Below are 18,482 nucleotides of genomic sequence, written 5' to 3'. Positions count from 1 at the left end.
ACCCACAAACCACTTTCGGCTCAGCTATACAAGCTCATTTATTGGCCTAATTTCAGAGACCCATAGATAAATCTCGAAAAAGATCAGAAGCCATGGTTAATATCAGACCAGCACATGGCTGAACAGACTGGGGTAAATTGGAAGGTTGCAAGTTAGGCTGATGCCCACCCAAGCAGAGCCCCCGGCAGCCGCTAGCTTACATAATCCATAATCACAGCCATACCCCCAGCCTGACTCCATTGTCTCAGGACAGATCTCACCAAGGAGTGATACACAGCGGGTAAGGCGTTCACCTTGCACGAAGCCAACCCGGGTTCGATTCCTCCGCCCCTCTCTGAGAACCCGGCAAGCTACCAAAAATATCTCACCTGCACGACACAGCCTGGCAAGCTACCAAGATATAATCTGCTGAAAATCTTGGTATACAGATTTTGTGACTGAAATCACCAGGCTATCTTGGGATTTGGATAGGCTACCCCCCCAACCTCCCTGTACTTCCAGTAGCCTCTGCAGTCACATCCACACCCCAAAGCCAAAAAGCTGCCATCCAATTGAAAAGCTACTCCAGCCTTACCATTCCAATAAAAATATCAAATGGCCTGAACAAACACCATGACATATTGGCACCTGTATTGCAAACCGTAAAAGGTAAAGGAGAGAGAGTAAAAAGGAAAGTGCCTCCTCTAGAGGGGGGCTGAGGGTGGGGGTGGAGGGTTGGGGGATCATGGTAGGGAAACAGGTGACATTTGTGGTGGGATATGTACATTGGTGGAGGGATGGGTGCTGGATCATTATATGACTGAAAATAATTTACGAACAGCTTTGTAATGGTCTATCTCACAGATATCCAATTAAAAAAAATTAAGTAATGTGGAGTTCGTTATGATGGCCACTCAAAACCTCTATTGCAAACCACAACATCCAATAAGAGATAAGGAGCAAAGAGACGGGGTAGGGGGAGGGTATGAGGGGGGTGGTGGAAGGGATGCTGGGGCCATTGGTTGTGGAAAATGGGCACTGGTGGAGTACTCGATCATTGTATAACTGAAACGCAAGCATGCAAGTCTGTAAGCTTGCAACTGTACCTCACGGTGTTTAACTAATTAAAAAAATAAATAAATAAAATAAAATTTTAAAAGTAATGTGGAGTTCATGCTCAATTCAATCAGCTTAATTAGTGGCTGAATAAATAGCAGTACTCTTACATTAAAAATTTTTATTATATTTTAAATTATTATATTAAATCATTATAAATGGGTAAAAAAAGAAATATTTTCTCTCCAACATAGCTACAGTAGACAGTAAATTTAGAGTAACTTCTAGCCAGAGAAACATAAAAGTTCACTCTACATGCCAATTTACCTGAGTTCTTTTCATCTAGAGCATCAGGAAAAGCTTTCAGCAAGATGAAAAGGCATGCTGCAAGGGGAAATAAGTTTAAACATAATTTAACCAGGTAGAGAGTGCATTACAACAAATCTCAGAAACTGCAAAAATTTTGGATTATCATACCAGAAATTTAAAATAATCATATGCTAAGGGCATATAGTTACAGAATATAAATCAGCATACAGAAATCAGTTGCTGGTCAAGCAAACAGAAACAAAGATAAACAAACGGGACTATATCAAATTAAGAAGCTTCTGCACTACAAAAAAGATGACCATTGGGGGCTGGAGTTATAGCACAGCGGGTAGGGCGTTTGCCTAGCACGCGGCCAACCCGGGTTCAATTCCCAGCATCCCATATGGTCCTCTAAGCACCGCCAAGGGTGACTCCTGAGTGCAGAGCCAGGAGTAACCCCTGTGCATCGCCGGTGTGACCCAAAAAGCAAAAAAAAAGGAAAATGATGACCATTGTATGACTGAAACACAAGCACTAAAGTTTGTAAGTCTGTAACTGTACCTCAAGGTGATTCACTAATAATTTTTTTAAAAAAAGATGATTGGAGTAAACAGACACACGACAACTGGGAAAGAATTTTTTAAATCCTTTTTCAGGTAGTATGATTTACAGTAATGTTAATGGTTTTATGAATACATTATTCCAACACCACCCCACCACCAGATTACTGACTTCTGTTCCCCCAGGTCCCAAAGACCTCTGGATGAAGGGCAAAACTTAATAAGAAACAAATTCCAACAAATAAATCCCATCAAAAATGGGGATAGTGATAAGAGATGAACAGAAATTTCCTCAAATAATATATGCATATGACCAATAAGTATATGAAGAAATGCTGTATATCATTTATTATCAGGGAAATGCTCATCAAAACAATAATAAGATATCACTTTACATCAGTGGAACTGGAACACATCACAAAGAACAAAAAAAATCAGTGTTAAAATTTCACTGGTACAAGTGCATATGGAACATTTTCTAAAATAGACCATGTACTGGGCCCCAGAACATACCGCAATAGAATAGGAAAAATAGAAATTGTATCAAACATCTTTTCAGACCACGATGCGCTGAAGATAGAAGCTAACCACTCACCAACACGGAGAACCAAATCAAACACCTGGAAATTAAACAATTCAATGTTGAACAATGAGTGGGTCAGGAAGGAAATCAAGGAAGAAATCAAAAGATACTTAGAAACAAATGAGAATGAAGACACGAGCTACCAAATCCTATGGGACGCAGCTAAAGCCATGTTAAGGGGAAAATTTACAGCTCTCCAAGCATTCCTCAGGAAGGAAGAAAGGGCCCACGTAGATAGCTTGACTTCACGACTCAAGACCTTAGAAAAGGACCAGAAAAAGGAACCCAAACCAAACCGAAGGAAAGAAATAATAAAAATTAGAGCAGAAATTAACGATATCGAAACCAAAAAAACAATCCGAAAGATCAATGAAACAAAGAGCTGGTTCTTCGAGAAAATAAATAAGATTGATAAACCACTAACAAGACTCACAAAGAAAGAAAGAGAGAGAGCCCTAATAAATCAAATCAGAAATGAAAAGGGGGACATCATGACAGAAACCAGTGAGATACAAAAGATCATTAGAGACTACTTTGAAGGCCTATACGCCACAAAACAGGATAACCTAAAAGAAATGGATGAATTCCTGGACTCCTACAAACGCCCAAGACTGAACAAAAAAGACTTGGAATACCTGAATAGACTCATCAATGTTAAGGAAATTGAAACTGTAATCAAACATCTCCCCAAAAACAAAAGCCCAGGCCCAGATGGTTTCACCGGTGAATTCTTCCAAACATTTCAGGAAGACCTATTGCCAGTTCTCCTCAAACTTTTCCAGGAAATTGAAAAAAAAGGAACTCTCCCAAACAGTTTCTATGAAGCATACATCTCCCTAATACCAAAAGCAAACAAAGACACCACTAAGAAAGAAAATTACAGACCAATATCCCTGATGAACACCGATGCGAAGATTCTCAACAAAATATTAGCAAATAGGATCCAACAACTCATCAAAAAGATCATACATCATGACCAAGTGGGAATCATTCCGGGGATGCAAGGATGGTTTAACATTCGGAAATCAATCAACATAATCTATCATATCAACAAAAGTAAAGATAAAAACCATATGATCATATCAGTAGATGCAGAGAAAGCATTTGACAAGATCCAACATCCTTTCATGATGAAAACCCTCACCAAAATGGGGTTTGGAGGAACTTTCCTCAAGATAGTCGAAGCCATCTACCACAAGCCTACAGCAAGCATTATCCTCAACGGGGAAAAACTAAGGGCCTTTCCTCTAAGATCAGGTACAAGACAAGGATGCCCGCTCTCACCACTTCTCTTCAATATAGTACTGGAAGTACTTGCGATAGCTATTAGACAAGAAAAAGAGATTAAGGGCATCCAGATAGGAAAGGAAGAAATCAAACTCTCACTATTTGCAGACGATATGATACTATATCTAGAGAAGCCTAAAGCCTCTACTAAGAAACTCTTAGAAACAATAGACTTATACAGTAACGTTGCAGGCTACAAAATCAATACCCAAAAATCCATGGCCTTCCTATACACAAACAATAAGGCAGAGGAAAGGGACATGAAAAAAGCAATACCATTCACAATCGTACCCCAGAAAATCAAGTACCTCGGAATCAGCTTAACCAAGGAAGTAAAGGACCTTTTCAAAGAAAACTATAAAACGCTACTCCATGAAATCAAAGAGGACATGAGGAAATGGAAACATATACCCTGCTCGTGGATAGGGAGAATCAATGTTGTCAAAATGGCAATACTCCCCAAAGCATTATACAGATTCAATGCGATCCCTATAAGTATACCCATGACATTCTTCAAAGAAATGGATCAAGCAATCCTAAAATTCATATGGAATAACAAACGCCCACGGATAGCTAAAACAATTCTTGGGAAAAAGACGATGGGAGGCATCACCCTCCCCAACCTCAAACTTTACTACAAAGCAGTAACAATTAAAACAGCATGGTACTGGAACAAAGGCAGAGCCGTAGACCAATGGAACAGGGTGGAATATCCCTACACACAACCCCAAATGTATGATCATCTAATCTTTGATAAGGGAGCAAGAGATGTGAAGTGGAGCAAGGAAAGTCTCTTCAACAAATGGTGCTGGAACAACTGGACAACCACATGCAAAAAAATGGGTTTAGACCTTGACCTGACATCAAGCACAAAAGTCAGATCAAAATGGATTAAAGACCTCAACATTAGACCACAAACCATAAGGTACATTGAAGACAAGGTCGGCAAAACCCTCCACGATATTGAAGATAAAGGTATCTTCAAAGGTGACACGAAACTAAGCAATCTAGTAAAAACAGAGATCAACAAATGGGACTACATTAAACTAAAAAGCTTCTGCACCGCAAAAGATACAGTGACCAGAATACAAAGACTATCCACAGAATGGGAAAGGATATTTACACAATACCCATCAGATAAAAGGGTTGATATCAATGGTATATAAAGCATTGGTTGAACTCTACAAGAAGAAAACATCCAACCCTATTAAAAAATGGGGTGAAGAAATGAACAGAAACTTTACCAAGGAAGAAATACGAATGGCCAAAAGGCACATGAAAAAGTGCTCTACATCACTAATCATCAGAGAGATGAAGATCAAAACAACCATGAGATACCACCTCACACCACAGAGACTAGCACACAGCCAAAAGAACAAAAGCAACCGCTGTTGGAGAGGATGTGGGGAGAAAGGGACCCTTCTACACTGCTGGTGGGAATGCCGACTGGTTCAGCCCTTCTGGAAAACAATATGGACAATTCTCAAAAAACTAGAGGTTGAGCTCCCATTTGACCCAGCTATACCACTGCTGGGAATATATCCCAGAGATGCAAAAAAGTATAATCGAAACAACATCTGCACATATATGTTCATTGCAGCACTGTTTACAATAGCCAGAATCTGGAAAAAACCCGAATGCCCTAGAACGGATGACTGGTTGAGGAAACTTTGGTACATCTATACAATGGAATACTATGCAGCTGTTAGAAAAAAGGAGGTCATGAATTTTGTATTCAAGTGGATCGGCATGAAAAGTTTCATGCTAAGTGAAATGAGTCAGAAAGAGAGAGACAGATATAGAAAGATTGCACTCATCTATGGCATATAGAATAACAGAGTGGGAGACTAACACCCAAGAATCGTAGAAATAAGTACCAGGAGGTTGACTCCATGTCTTGCAGACTGACCTCACATTCTGGGGAAAGGGCAACTCAGAGAAGGGATCACCAACTATAATGTAGTTGAAGGCCATGCGGGGGAAGGGAGTTTCGGGCTGAATGAGGGCTAGAGACTGAGCACAGTGGCCACTCAACACCTTTATTGCAAACCTCAACAGCTAATTAGAGAGAGAGAACAGAAGGGGATGTCCTGCCACAGTGGCAGGGTGGGGTGGGGGGAGATGGGATTGGGGAGGGTGGGAGGGATGCTGGGTTTACTGGTGGTGGAGAATGGGCACTGGTGAAGGGATGGGGTCCCAAACTTTGTATGAGGGAAGCATAAGCACAAAAGTGTATAAATCTGTAACTGTACCCTCACGGTGATTCACTAATTAAAAATAAATAAATTTTAAAAAAAATTCACTGGTACACTAGTCTCCTGACTGAAAACTCTATGGAGGGCAATGGGCTGACTCTCTGCCCTGCCAAAGCCCCAGTAGACGGCAGCCTCACACCCTACAGATGCCGCCATGCCAATGGCCCAACTCTACTGCTTCATGACTAAGTTTGTGTGTGAAGACACCAAACTACTGAAAAGTCCAGGAACACTAGTCTTCAGGCTGAGAACTTTGGGTTTTTCTTAGAGTTTGCGTGGCAAACCCCCACGCGTCCCCATACTTCAGGAAGCCCTGGCATCCACAACCACATCCCACAATCGTCAACATGTAAACTCATAGCCCAGTTAAATACTCTGGAGTTTGTGAAGCTCGTGAATGCATTAATGGCCATGCAACACCTCCAAATTCTACAATACTGACATTCCAGGAGTCTACCAAATTATATGTGAAAGTAATATAGAATCCAACTAAGACCAGTAAACAAAAACATTAATTCAGGAGACTTAACTAGCATCAACAGCTTGGTAAACTCTCTGACAAAGGTGTAATGACCCCGTGGTGAGATGTAACAATTTTTACAGGTTTTCTTTTATTCAAGTTTTTTATAATTCCATTAGTCATTTAGTTGTAAAAAGTAATATAAAATAAATTAATTTTATGCATGCTAAGGGAGGAAGATTGGGAAGTGAAGTGGCAATGGGCGGGTCACACTGATGGTGGAGTTGGTGTTGGGATATTGAATACCTGTAACAAATGCATCATGAACAACTTTGTAAAGCCTGGTGTTTAAATAAAAGGAAAAGTAAATTAAAAAACAAAAAATTAACTTCCAAATTACCTAGCATATTGGTTCATATTCTGCTTCTTGGTCATCTATTACAAAGGTCCATAAACTATTCAGAAAAGACATTTGCACTCCTATGTTCATTAAAGCACTATTCACAATAGCTAAGATCTAGAAATGATCCAAGTATTCAATAACAAATGACTGAATAAAGAATGTGTGGCATGTAAAAACAATGGGATAGTATTTAACTATAATAAAAGATGAAATAATGCAATTTGCCACTACATGAATGGAACTAGCGAGTATCATACTGAGTAAAGTCAGTCATAGGGAAAGGCAGAGATACAGAATGGTCTCTCGTATAAGTGGGATATAAAGAAACATACAAAGGGAATAACAAATAACAAAGGTAACAGAACCTGAATTGGGCAATGACCAATTGATATCTCATTGTGAAATGAGTCAGGGAGAGACAGACATAGAAAGACGCACTTATTGTCGTTTGTTTCCAGGAATCTTCTGATTTCCTCTTTGATTTCCTTTCTAATCAACTCATTATCCAATAGTGAGCTGTTTAATTTTCAGGTTTTTTATTTCGTTTTCTGTTTGTGTGTGTGATTTATTTCTAATTTCAGTGCATCATAGTCTGAGAAGATCGTTGATACAATCTCTATCTTCTTAATTTTATGGAGGTATGTTTTGTGGCTCAGTGTGTGGTCTATCTTGGAGACTGTTCCATGCACACTTGAGAAGAACGTATAGTCAGCTTTTGGGGGATGAAGTGTCCTGTATATATCTACTAAATCCCTTTCTTCCATTTCTTCCCTCAGATGCAGAATGTTCTTGCTAAGTTTGAGTCTCGTTGATCTATCAAGAGGTGATAAAGCGGTGTTGAAATCTCCCACTAGCATTGTGTTGCTATTGATGTCTTTCTTCAAGCCTATGAGTAGTTGTTTTAAGTATTTTGCTGGTCCCTCATTAAGTGCATGTATATTTAGTATTGTTAGTTCTTCCTGTTGTACAGATTCCTTTATCAATAAGGAATGACCTTCATTGTCTCTTTTGACCTTCTTCAGTCTGAAATCAATGTGGTTTGATACTAGTATGGCTACCCCAGCTTTTTTATGGGAATTGTTCGCTTGTAGAATTGTTTTACAGCCTTTGACATTGAGCCTGTTTTTCTCTGACTGTTGAGATGTGTTTCTTGCAGGCAGAAGAATGTTGGGTTCAATTTTCTAATCAAGAGTTACTCCTGGCGGTGCTCAGGGATGCTGGGATTTGAACCCGGGTCAGCTGCGTGCAAGGCAAACGCCCTACCCGCTGTGCTATCGCTCCAGCCCCAACACTCTGTGTCTTTTAATTGGTGCGTTTAACCCATTGATGTTGAGAGAGATTATTGTCATGGGGTTTTGTCTCATTTTTCTGCTAAAGTTTGGTGTATTTGAAGGTCCTGTCTTGTCTTAAAGTAGCTCATTCAGTTGTTCTTGTAACCATGGTTTTGAGTCTATGAAGTTCCTGAGCTGTTGTTTATCTGTGAAATGTGTGCTGTTCCTTCTGTTATGAATGAGAGTCTAGCCAGGTAAAGTATTTTTGGTAAGGCATTTATTTCATTGAGTTTTTTCACTATATCCCACCACTGTTTTTGGGCTGTGAGGGTTTCATCAGACAAGTCGGCTGTGAATCTTAAGGATACTCCTTTATAGGAAATTTCTTTCTTTGATCTTGCTGCTTTCAGGATTTTGTCTCTATCTAAGGTTTTGGTCATTTTGATCAGGATGTATCTTGGGGTATTTTTATTCGGATTTCTTCTAGCCAGTACCCTTCGGGCCTCCTGAATGTGGTTGTATGTTTTCTTTAGCTCTGGAAGCATCGTAGCAATGTCTTTGACAATTTCTTTTTCATCAGGGCTTTCTTCCTGTCCCTCGGCGACTCCAATAATTCTTATATTACTCATCTTGGCTTCATCACTATCTTCTCTTGCCATCTGTTCCCGGATTTTCAGTCTCTTTTCCGTTTTCTGTTCTTTTCTAGAGATCTCTGGACTTCATCTTCGAGCTCACTGATTCTGTCTTCAGAAGCTATTACTCTACTGCTGAGGCCTTCCAGTGAGTTTTTTAATTCGCCTGCCAGGTTTTTCAGGTCTGACATTTCCGTTTGTATTTTCTGCATTTCTACCTTCAAATCCTCTTTTTATTATTTTATTTTATTTTATATTTAAATATAAATAATATTTATTTTATTATTGTATTGTATTGTATTGTATTGTATTGTATTGTATTGTATTGTATTGTATTGGTATTGCTTTCCATTGTTTCTTTTAGCTCCCTAAACATCCTCAGTAGCTCCCTTCTAAATTCCTTGTCAGAGAGATTGTATAGCACTTCATTGCTGTTGGGGTCTTATGGGCTAGCCTCTTCAATAAATAAGCTTGGTGGGGATCTGCGTTGTTTTACCATTGAGACCTATGTGGCTCAGCCCTTCACACTCACTGTTACTATTCTGTTTATGATGCAGTATTAATTTAGGTAGGCTTAATGAGATATTGGCTAATGTGTTTCTGTTGGTTAAGCTAACCTGGTGAAAGTTCTAGCTAAGAGGGTAACTTCTAGTTCTTGTGGGATATGGATGAGAGAGAATAACTCGCTGGTACCTGAATAGGGTGGCTGAGGGTGCGCGGAACGATTCAGCTTTGGATGTGGCACAGTGTCCCTCAATTCAATCCCCCACAGACCAAGGGTGAAAATTGGCTTTCCTGGGAACTGATTTAAAACTCGGCTCCAGGCAGGAGCCCTGCCCTGGGCTGGTACCTGGATAGGGTGGCAGAGAGTGTGTGGAATCACTTCTTCATTTCTAACATCTGCATAGTATTCCACTGTGTAGATGTACCAAAGTTTCCTTAACCAGTCATCTTTTCTCAGTGACTCGGGTTTTTTTCAGATTCTGGCTATTGTAAACGGTGCTGCAATGAACATACAAGTGCAGATGTCATTTCAACTGTATTTTTTGCCTCTCCGGGATATATTCCCAGGAGTGGTATTGCTGGGTCAAATGGGAGCTCAATTTCTAATTTTTTGAGAAGCGTCCATACTGTTTTCCAAAAGGGCTGAACCAGTAGGAATTCCCACCAGCAGTGAAGGAGAGTCCCTTTCTCCCCACATACGTGCCAACACCAGGTGCTTTTGTTCTTTTGGATGTGGGCCAGTTTTTGTGGTGTGAGGTGATATCTAATTGTTGTTTTCATCTGCATCTCCCTGATGATTAGTGATGAAGAGCATTTTTTCATATGCTTTTGGCCATTCCTATTTCTTCTTTGAGAAAGTTTCTGTTCATTTCATTGCCCCATTTTCAAATGGGGTTCGATGTTTTCTTCTTGTATAGCTCAATCAGTGCTTTGTATAGCCTTGATATCAACCCCTTTTCAGATGGGTATTGGGTGAATATCCTTTCCCATCCTGTAGATTGTCTTTGTATTCTGGTCACTGTATCTTTTGAGGTGCAGAAGCTTCTTAGTTTAAGATCGTCCCATTTGTTTATCTCTGTTTCCACTTCGTTTGTCAGTGGCATGACATCTTTGAAGATTCTTTTAGCTTCAATTTCGTAGGTTTTGCCAACCTTGTCTTCAATGTTCCTTATGGATTCCGGTCTGACGTTGAGGTCTTTAATCCATTTTTATCTTGCCTTTATGTTTGGTGATAGGTAGAGATCTGAGCTCATTTTTTTTTGCATGTGGCCGTCCAGTTTTGCCAGTTCCACTTCTTAAAGAGGTTTTCCTTGCTCCGCTTCATATTTATTGCTCCTTTATCAAAGATTAGGCAATCATATATTTGAGGGTCTGTGTTAGGATATTCAACTCTATTCCACCGGTCTGTGGGTCTGCTTTGTTTCAATACCATGCTGTTTTAATTACAGTCACCTGTAGTACAGTTTGAAGTTGGGGAAGGTAATGCCTCCCATCTCCTTTTTCCCAAGGATTGCTTTAGCTATACTTGGGGTTTTATTGTTCCATATGAATTTCAGGAATATTTGATTTATGTCTTTGAAAAATGTCATGGCTATAATATAGGGTCTGCTTTGAATCTGTATAATGCTTTGGAGAGTATTGCCATTTTGACAATATTAATTCTCCCAATTCATGAGCAGGCAATGTGTCTCCATTTCCTTGTGTCCTCTTTTATTTCTTGAGTAGTTTTGTAGTTTTCTTTGTACAGGTCCTTTACTTCCTTAGATAAGGTGATTCTGAAGTACTTGATTTTCTGTGGCACAATTGTGAGTGGGATTGTTTTTGAAACTCTCTTCTCCTTCATTATTTGCATATAGAAAGCCATGGACTTTTGGGTATTGATTTTGTAACCTGTCACTCTAATATGCAAATATATTGTTTCTAGGAGCTTTTTGGTAGAGATTTTAGGGTTCTCTAAGTATAGTATCATGTCATCTGCAAAGAGTGAGAGCTTGACTTCTTCCTTTCCAATCCGATGACCTTAATGTCTTTTTTTTCCCTAACTGCTATGGTGAGTACTTCCAGTATGATATTGAATATCAGTGGCGAGAGTGGGCAACCTTGTCTTGTCCCCGATCTTAAGAGGGAAGTCTATTAGTTTTTCCCCAGTGAGTATAATGCTTGTTGTGTGGTTGTGGTAGATGGCTTTGACTATATTGAGGAAAGTTCCTTCAACTCACACTTTGCTAAGAGTTTTTATCATAAATGGGTGCTGGATATTGTCAAATGACTTCTCTGCATCAATTGATATGATCATATGGTTTTTTTCTTTCCTTTTATTGATATGGTGTGTTATGTTGATTGACTTGCAAGTGGTAAACCATCCTTGCATCACCAGCATGAATCCTACTTGGTCATCATGTATGATCTTTTTGATGAGTCATTGGATTCTATTTGCTAATATTTTACTGAGAATCTTTGCATATATGTTCATCAGGGATTTCGGTTTATAATTTTCTTTTTCTGTCGTGTCTCTGCTTTGGGAATCAGGGTGATATTTGCCTCACAGAAACTGCTTGAAAGTGTTTCTGTTTCTTCAATTTCCTGGTAAAGCTTGAAAAGGATTGGCAGTAAGTTCTCTTTAAAGGTTGGGAAAAAAGCAGGTTAGTGGACTGAAACAGGCGCCATCTCCTCTGCGCCTGCACCTCCCCCCCATCCACGTGCCATCTCCTCTGGGACCCTCACTCCCACCCCTCCCACCCTGCCTGAGAACCGCCCATCTAGCCCCTCCCCACCCTCCAGCGCTGCTACACGGGTTCGAGCCCTCTTGCAGAGGTGAACTTGAAGGTCCCTCTTCCATACCACCACAACAATATGAAGAAACAGCGCAATGAACATAGAAATACACGCAGCACTGTTTACAATAGCCAGAATCTGGAAAAAACCAGAGTGCCCCAAAACAGATGACTGGTTAAAGAAACTCTGGTACATCTACAAAATGGAATACTATGTAGCCGTCAGAAAACATGAAGTCATGAAATTTGCATATAAATGGATCAACATGGTAAGTATCATGTTGAGTGAAATGAGTCAGAAAGAAAGAGACAGACATAGAAAGATTACACTCATATGTGGAATATAATGTAACTGAGAAGTACAAGTTGGCAATGATGCAACTTCTGGCAGATATCTCTCTGGACTTAGTTACTAAAATACTAAAATACAGAAACCCAAAACCGAGAGGCCGCTAAGTGAGGTCACTCGACCTCATACCTCTTCATCCTCAGGAATGGAAAACAATTATCTAATGCTTCCTTTTCAGCAGGTCTGACTTTAGGGAAGAGACTCTCCAAACAATAATAGTGAGTTTTGTTGAAATATTGAATGGAATCAAAGTGAAAGTAAAGTGAAATTTATTAGTTACACAGGCAGGGGGGCTAAGGGTGGGGGGCTAGGGGCGTGGGTGCTTAGGGGTGTGGGGGTGCGGGGTGGAGCTATAATGGGATTCTTGGTGGTGGAATATGTGCACTGGTGAAGGGATGGGTATTCGAGCATTGTATAACTGAGACTTAAACCTGAAAACTTTGTAACTTTCCACATGGTGACTCAATAAAAAAAATTTTTTAAAAAAGAAACAGCGCAAATCCCCACCACAAGGAGAGGACGACGAAAGGAGTCCAGATGCCTCAAAAGGCGTTTCCTACAAGTTTGAGCTCTCAGATAAAGAATTCAGAGGTGAAATCCTCAAGATGTTCAATGAACTCAATAGAAAGATTGACAAGTTAAAGGAGGACCTGATAGAAATGATACAACAGACAGCCGACAAATTACGGGAAGAAATGAGAGCAGAAATAAAAAACCTACAAAAGTAAATGTCACAAATAAAGGATTTGGTAGATGAATTAAAAAACTCAGTGGGTGCCCTCAACAATAGAATGGCTACAGCCGAAGAGAGAATCAGTGATCTCGAAGATAAGCTGCAGAAAGCCTACAGGCAACAACAATCAATGGGGAGACACCTCAGAATAGCTCTTGGGAGAATCAGTCCTAGGGGATGATTTCAAGAAGAACAACATTAGAATCATCAGAGTACCAGAAGGTCAGGGAACCAACCCCAATGAAAAAGCCATAGTCAAAAAAATCATTGCTGTAAAGTTCCCAGAGCTGGAGAATGCAGACATCCAGATTCAAGGAGCCAGAAGGGTGCCAGATAAAAGAGACCATAACAGAAAAACTCCAAGACATATCATAGTTAGGATGATGGACATCACGGATAGAGACACAATACTGCAAGCAGCAAGGTTGAAGAAGGAAATCACATTCAAAGGAGCATCCCTTAGATTCACAGCAGACCTATTGGAGGAAACCCTCCAAGCCAGAAGACAATGGTGGGATATAGTGAAAAAACTCAATGAAATGAACGCTTCACCAAGAATACTTTATCCGGTCAAACTCTCATTCAAACTCGAAGGAATAATACACAATTTCATGGATAAACAACAACTCAGGAACTTCATAGACTCTAAACCAAACCTAAAATAAAGACAAAGGGGCTACCGTAAGACAAGAAAAACCCCTACAAGCACAACAAACCCTTACAGAAAGATGGCACAAAACCCCATGACAATAATCTCTCTCAATGTCAATGGTCTTAATTCACCTATTAAGAGACACAGACAGGCAAAATAGATTCAGAGACTGAACCCAACTTTCTGCTGCCTGCAAGAAACACATCTGAATAGCCAGAACAAACATAGACTCAAAGTCAAAGGATGGAAAACAATCCTGCAAGCAAACAACTCCCTCAAAAAAGCTGGGGTGGCTTTACTAGAATCGGACAACATAGACATCAGGTTGAAAAAGATTAGAAGGGATAGTGAAGGCCATTTCTTATTAATCAAGGGATATGTACAGCAGGAAGAAATCACACTCCTAAACGTGTATGCGCCCAATGAGGGACCAGCTAAAAGCTGCTAACAGACCTTAAGAAGGACCTTAAGACCTTAACAGACCTTAAGGACCTTAACAGTCCTTAAGGACCTTAACAGACCTTAAGCTGCTAACAGACCTTAAGAAGGACATTGTGAGCAACACAATAGTATTTGGAGACTTCAACACTGCCCTATCACCTCTGGACAGATCGAGAAGATTAAAACTCACCAAGGAAATACTGGCTTTGAAGGAAGAAATAGAAGAGAGAGGGCTAATAGATCTATACAGGGCTTTATATCCCAAAAAAAGGAATACACATTCTTTTCCAGTGCACATGGAACATTTTCCAGAATAGACCATGCTCTGGGCCACACAACATATCTCAACAGAATCAACAAGATAGACATTGTACCAGCTATCTTTTCAGACCATGATGCACTGAAGATAGAAGTTAATCATGGACAGATGAAGAAAACCAAATCAAACACCTGGAAATTAAACAGCTCGATGTTGAACAATGACTGGATCAGGAAAGAAATCAAGAAAGAAATCAAAAGGTACCTGGAAACAAATGAGAATGAAGCCACGAGCTACAAAAACCTGTGGGACACAGCTAAAGCCGTATTAAGGGGAAAATTCATAGCTCTGCAAGCTTATCTCAGGAAGGAACAAAGGGCCCACATAAATAACTTGACTTCACAGCTCAAGACCTTAGAAAAGAACCAACAAAATGAGCCCAAACAAGGCAGAAGGAAAGAGATAATAAAACTTAGAGCAGAAATAAATGACATGGAAACCCAAAAGAAATTCCGAAAGATCAATGAAACCAAGAGCTGGTTCTTTGAGAAAATAAACAAGATTGATAAACCACTAGCAAGAGTCACAAAGAAAGAAAGAGAGAGAACCCTTATAAGCCGAATCAGAAATGAAAAGGGGGACATCACAACAGAAACCAGAGACTACTTTGAAAATCTGTATGCCACGAAACAAGAGAACCTAGAAGAAATGGATAAATTGCTGGATCACTACAATCTCCCAAGGCTGAACCAAAAAGACCTGGAGTACCTGAATAGTCCTATTAATATCAAGGAAATGGAAACGGTAATCAAAAGTCTTCCCAAAAACAAAAGCCCAGGTCCAGATGGATTCACTAGAGAATTCTTCCAAACATTTAAAAAGGACCTATCGCCAGTTCTTCTCAAGATTTTCCAGGAAATTGAAGAAACAGAAACCCTCCCAAACAGTTTCTATGAAGCTCATATCTCCCTAATACCAAAAGCAAACAAAGACACCACAAAAAAAGAAAACTACAGGCCAATATCCCTGATGAACACAGATGCGAAGATTCACAACGAAATATTAGCAAATAGAATTTAACAACTCATCAAAAAGATCATACACCACGACCAAGTGGGATTCATCCTGACGATGCAAGGATGATTGAACATCTGGAAATCAATCAACATACTCCATCATATCAACAAAAGAAAAGATAAAAATTATATATAATCATATCAATAGATGCAGAGAAAGCATTTGACAAGATCCAGCACTGGTTTATCATAAAAAAAATCTCGCCAAAATGGGTATAGAATGGACCTTCCTCAATATAGTCAAAGCTGTTTATCACAAGCATACGGCAAGCATCATCCTCAATGGGGAAAAACTAAGAGCCTTCCCTCTAAGAACAGGGACGAGACAAGGATGCCCACTCTCTCCACTTATGTTCAATATACAACTGGAAGTACTTGCAATAGCGATTAGGCAAGAAAAATATATTAAGGTCATTCAGGTAGGAAAGGAAGAAATCAAGCTCTCACTATTCGCAGATAATTTGATACTATTTTTGGAGAACCCTAAAAACTCTACCAAGAAACTCCTAGAAACAATAGAGTCATATAGTAAAGTTGCAGGCTATATAATCAATACCCAAGAGTCCATGGCTTTCCTATATGCAAATAATGAGAGATAAGAAAGTGACATGATAAAAGCAATCCCGTTCACAATTGTGCCTCAAAAAATCAAGTACCTCGGAATCAGCTTAACTAAGGATGTAAAGGACTTGTATAATGAAAACTACAAAACACTACTTCGGGAAATAAAAGAGAACACGAGGAAATGGAAAGACATCCCCTGCTCATGTATTGGAAAAATTAATATTGTCAAAATGACAATTATCCCCAAAGCATTGTACAAATTAAATGTGATCCCTATAGGGATACCCTTGACATTCTTCAAAGAAATGGAGCAAGCGCTCCTGAAATTCACATGGAACAATAAACCCCCACGAATAGCTAAAGCAATTCTTGGGAAAAAGAAAATGGGAAGAATCAACCTCCCCAACTTCCAACTCTACTACAAAGTGGTAGTCATTAAAACAGCATGGTACTGGAACAAAGGCAGAGCGGCAGACCAATGGAACAGGGTTGAATACTCTGACACACCCCCCCCCAAATATATGATCATCTAATCTTTGATGAGGGAGCAAAAAATGTGAAGTGGAGCAAGGAAAGCATGTTTAACAAATTGTGCTGGCAAAACGGAACAGCTACATGCAAAAAATGGGCTTAGACCTCCACCTATCACCATGTACAAAAGTGAGATCAAAATGCATTAAAGACCTCAACATCAGACTAGAATCCCTAAGGTACATTGAAGACAAGTTCGACAAAACCCTCCACGACATTGAAGCCAACGGTATCATCAAAGCTCACACACCACTGGCCAAGCAAGTTATATTGAGTATATTATACCATTATGCCAATCTACAGGAAAGGATGTTTACGCAGTACCCATACGATAAAGGGTTGATATCAATGATATACAATGCACTGGTTGAACTCTACAAGAAGAAAACTGCCAACCCGATCAAAAAATGGGGTGATGAAATGAACAGAAACTTCCCCAAAGAAGAAATCCGAATGGCTGAGAGGCACATGAGAAAATGTTCAACATCACTAATCAGGGAGATGCAGATCAAAAGAACAATGAGATATCACCTCACACTACAGGGACTGCCCCACATCCAAAAGAACAAAAGCAACCGCCATTGGCGTGGATGTGGGGAGAAAGGGACTCTCTTTCACTGCTGGTGGGAATGCCGACAGGTTCAGCCCTTTTGGAAAATAATATGGACGATTCTCAAAAAATTTGAAATTGAGCTTCCATTTGACCCAGCAATACCACTCCTGGGAATATATCCCGAAGGCAAAAATGTATAGTAGAGATGACATCTGCATTTCTTTTTTTATAATTTATTTATTTTTAATTAGAGAATCACTGTGAGGGTACAGTTACAGATTTATACACTTTTGTGCTTATACTTCCCTCATACAAAGTTCGGGAACCCATCCCTTCACCAGTGCCCATTCTCCACCACCCGTAACCAAGCGTCACTCCCACCCTCCCCAATCCCATCTCCCTCCCACCCCACCCTGCCACTGTGGCAGGGCATTCCCTTCTGTTCTCTCTCTCTAATTAGCTGTTGTGGTTTGCAATAAAGGTGTTGAGTGGCCGCTGTGCTCAGTCTCTAGCCCTCATTCAGCCCGCAACTCCCTTCCCCCACATGGCCTTCGACTACAATGTAGTTGGTGATCGCTTCTCTGAGTTGACCTTTCCCCGGAACGTGAGGCCAGCCTCGAAGCTATGGGGTCAACCTCCTGGTACTTATTTCTACAGTTCTTGGGTATTAGTCTCCCACTCTGATATTCTATATACCATAGATGAGTGCAGTCTTTCTATGTCTGTCTCTCTCTTTCTGACTCATTTCACTCAGCATGAAACTTTTCATGCCCATCCACTTTAACTACAAAATTCTTGACTTCCTTTTTCTAACAGCTGCATAGTATTCCATTGTATAGATGTACCAAAGTTTCCTCAACCAGTCATCCGTTTTGGGGCATTCGGGTTTTTTCCAGATTCTGGCTATTGTAAACAGTGCTGCGATGAACATACATGTGCAGATGTTGTTTCGATTGTACTTTTTTGCCTCTCTGGGATATATTCCCAGCAGTGGTATTGCTGGGTCAAATGGGAATTCAATATCTAATTTTTTGAGAATCGTCCAAATTGTTTTCCAGAAGGGCTGAACCAGTCGGCATTCCCACCAGCAGTGAAGAAGGGTCCCTTTCTCCCCACATCCTCTCCAACAGCGGTTGCTTTTGTTCTTTTGGATGTGTGCTAGTCTCTGTGGTGTGAGGTGGTATCTCAAAGTTGTTTTGATCTGCATCTCTCTGATGATTAGTGATGCAGAGCACTTTTTCATGTGCCTTT

Source organism: Sorex araneus, chromosome X (genome assembly GCF_027595985.1).
Source record: "Sorex araneus isolate mSorAra2 chromosome X, mSorAra2.pri, whole genome shotgun sequence".
Lineage (NCBI taxonomy): Eukaryota > Metazoa > Chordata > Mammalia > Eulipotyphla > Soricidae > Sorex > Sorex araneus.
This window is presented reverse-complemented; position numbering follows the sequence as displayed.